This window comes from Camellia sinensis, chromosome 4 (genome assembly GCF_055761805.1).
Source record: "Camellia sinensis isolate YWXY chromosome 4, ASM5576180v1, whole genome shotgun sequence".
In the NCBI taxonomy this organism is placed as follows: Eukaryota; Viridiplantae; Streptophyta; class Magnoliopsida; order Ericales; family Theaceae; genus Camellia; species Camellia sinensis.
In genome coordinates this window covers 208,803,342-208,807,255 of record NC_138964.1, presented here as the reverse complement: position 1 = coordinate 208,807,255, position 3,914 = coordinate 208,803,342, and the positions used below count along the sequence as shown (strand labels likewise).

General features: G+C 38.8%; 1 long non-coding RNA gene across 1 annotated transcript; it reads left to right on the top strand.

Moving 5' to 3' along the window:
* Window positions 1–1,052: 1,052 nt before the first annotated feature.
* LOC114314717 (uncharacterized) lies at window positions 1,053–2,764 on the top strand. The gene is made up of 2 exons (XR_014328310.1): window positions 1,053–2,198; window positions 2,277–2,764. It is a non-coding gene; the product is annotated as an uncharacterized LOC114314717 (long non-coding RNA).
* Window positions 2,765–3,914: the final 1,150 nt, after the last annotated feature.

Here is a 3,914-nt window from a genome sequence, read left to right as displayed (position 1 = left end):
TCATTACAATATAAAAATTTAAATATATAATTTTAAAATAATAAATTTTAAAATAAATCTTATACATACCAAATAATTTGTTTTTAATTTAACTCTTAATTTTTTATCAAATAATTTTTTAATTTAAATAATTTAACATTTAATTTTCAATACTTATCTTTTAATTTAAATTTTTAACTTTATCAAACACCATATTTAAGTATTTTTTTAGGGCCATTTTTTGATAAGTCCTATTTATAACTGTTTTGTTCCATAAAACCCAAACTGTTTCTGAATATTCCATTAGGTCCATTAATTGTTAAAGGACGAAATAACCCTCTCTGCCTCTCCCGCGTGAAACCGATTCTGCAAAAACCCATTCCTATTCGAAATATTCAATCCACAAAATTTCCAAAACAAAAACTCAATCGACGAAACGATACTGATATTGCCTCCAGTAACCCTAGATTCCTCTTCGTCTCACCACTGCGAAGCTTCACATCGGAAGGAGGGTGCTTCGTCGTTCGAAGATTCTTGTCGCCCCATTGAGTTTATTTTATCCACTGAGTGTGATCCATACCCACCAACCATGACGAACAAAAGTAAGGAATACCATTCCTCCTTCTGCTTCTCAATCATAATGTCATTAAACATAGATGTTTTCGGAATTAATTTTGTAAAAATATATGTAAACATTCACATTGGCCTCTAACTGTTGTAATTTTCGGGATTTGTTTTTGCACACATGAATGATGTGAACATTCACATTACTATTGATTACTGGGTAAATTTAGAGTAGTACACACTGATGTAAACACATTAATGTCAGAACACCCAAACTTCACTGTAGACACCCCATTTTGACCGGCCGTAAGACTTGGGCACTTTCTTTTAACCACCCGCTCAGCCGAAAAATCAAATTGAAGTTTTAATCCCAAACCTCACCTATTTTGGTCAAATTATTTTATATCACTAATATTTTATCAATTTGTAATATTTTATAATTTTTATCTAATTTTATGTGTGTGTACACATTTTTAGGTGTTTTTTTTTTAATATAAAATAATAAAAAAACAACAAACAAAAAAATAAAAAATGAAAAAGAAAATAAAGAAAAGAAAAAGAGAGGGTCAGATGAGGATAATGGGTTTGGGATGGAAAAGGATTTTGTTTTTGCTGGATTCAAAGGAGAACAGAGTGGACATTGTTTTGATAAGTTTTGGATGGAAAATAATTCGGTGAAGTGGGTTTGAAAAGTGGTGGAGGAAATTGAAAAAAGAGGAGGGCAGGTGAGAGTGGGTGGAGAGGAGACACCTAACATCAGAATAATTGAGGTCTGTGGGCACCAGGGGTGTGAAATTTTTATGATTGTTGGCATGGTGAATGATAAACAATTAAAAAATCTCAATCTTTATATTTTCCAACTTGTTTGAAGCAAAGAGAGGGGAGGGGAGGACATCACAGGCAAAAAAAAAAAGACTCTCAGTCTCACCTCTCTCTCACCCACGGCTCTCCCACACACACACGGCACATACAGCACAAACCCAGTAACCACACACTCATCACCCACACACTTCATACACCACACCCAGCCACCCATATACCTCTCTCCCTCCCTCACGGCAGGCACACCCAGCTCACGGACAACACAGACAGACATGACACAGCACAACACTCGCACTCAGATGCACACGGGATGATACACTTACGGCATGACTCACTCACAACACACGCACACAGTACCATGCACACCTAAAGGCACACCCATCACCACCAAACCCAGCCAACAAACACACACACCTCTCTCTCACTCACGGCACCCATACACCTCCCATGCACACACCCACGGGATTGATCTGCTCACACACGGCTACACACACAAACAGACCCAACAGACACCCAGCGAACCCATACATACAGGGAGCACAGCGGACTCATACACGGCAGACTCATCCATCTCTGGTCTCTCTCTCTGGAGCTGAGAACACACTCAACACACACACGGTTTAGAGAGAGAGAGGTTAGGGAGAGAAAGGTAAGAAAGAGAGAGAGGCCATGCACCCAATACACACACACCCACACCATTCACACATGCATGACACACACAGCATACTCACACACATGCACAAGGCCAACGGCTCTCTCTCCCTCCAGGTTACATCTCTCTCTCTCTCTCTTTCTCTCTCTCTACAATGGATATAGACACACAGAGAAATAGAGTGAGTTAACAGATTCACACATGCACCACACTTTCTTTTCTCTTGGTCTCATCATCATCATCATCATCATCATCACAGAGCTGAATTCAAGGATGAGCAAAGTGTCCGTGGGCCACCTCATGTGATTAAGCCAAGGTTCATATTTTATTGGGCTGGTTGAACAATCCAGCACTTGGAGAAAAATCATGGTTATTGGGCCGTAAAGTTATGGGATTTTGGTGCTGTAGAATAATAACCCATGTGGATATCATCCACGCTGGGTTGGTGCATTTTTGATTGGCTGGTGGTTTGGTCTTGAAGAGGTCGGGCCGGCTTGACAGTGGGCCGTTTTGTTTGAGCATTGATGGGGCCTCCATTGAAGATGAGTTTACATGGGCTGAGGCGTGAAGACAAATAGTTTGTTTTGCTAATTAATGATTTTTTATTTTTATTTTTTTTATTTTTATTTTGAGTGTTTGTGAGGATTTAATTTTATTCATCTCTCTCGGATTTGTAATATTTAAAATGATTGTAATAATTCCCCCACCCCGCTTCTTTCTATCCCATTCTTTACTCGCTTTCTCTAACTGACACGCCATGCATATCCCTGCTTTACATCCATGCTCCGTGCATAAGATTCGGCTAAATTTACATCTTTATGCTTTAATTGATTATCCCATGATTTTGTGCGCTATCACATGTTTTGCAATGTTTCACATGTCATATCTTAGAAGCCGAATCTTTAGCTGCATCTCATGAGTGAATTGCATTAGGATTCTGTATATAAGATCATGCATATTTTACTAACTTTGTTTTGTAGTTGTTCGAGGGACGTCGGTCAATCTGTGAGTTTTTATGCTTTAGCATGCCATTTGTGTGTGATTTTCTTACTATGTGTTAGCATCCTACCATGAGGCTAATTGCTTAAGTGATAAACTGTATGAATGCCTGTGGATGAAGGCTTGTTGTTTGAATTGGAATAATTCAATAAATGTACGTTTTAAGCCCACTTTGTAGTGGCAAATTCACAAACTTTAAGCCCACTTTGTCAAGTGGCAAATTCAAACCCTTTTCGAAAAACAAACATAAAATTGAATTGTTCCAATTTGAGCAAACTAGTCTATACTTGTATGCTTCACATAGTAAATTTTAGGATTTATTCAGTAATCAGAATATGAATATATAAAGAAAATAAAAAGTCATATCATGGTTTAGTAGAGGCCGATCTTTTGATCGGGTGAGCGGGGGTGCTCATTATTGACCTTCCCCTCTCATACCTAAGGTTCCGAGCCAAGCATCCTTGGTTACGACGAACAGTGGCCTTGGTACCGAGTCATGGGTTTCCTAATTTCCCAAAATATTAGGTGGCGACTCTGAGATCTGATGACGCAGTCCATTTTTGACAAAATTGCAATAAAATGGATTTTCAATAAAAGTTTTCAAATCTGGACTCTCGTCTACGTTTCACATTGCACTCGTGAGACTAGATCGAAGAGATCTCGGGAGTCCGAACTGTTTAACGCGCGCGGGTAACCCCCCGGGCATGTTACAGTTTCTGGCGACTCTGCTGGGGATTTTATGAAACCTTGACTCGAACTCCATGATATGACCTTTATTTTCAATTATATGTTCATTGCATTGCATTCATTGGTGCACTTCAAGTCCTTGTGTTGCCCAGATACTGGTGGGAGCACATGTAAGCTTTTTGTGACACTACACCTATTTTTACGATACTTT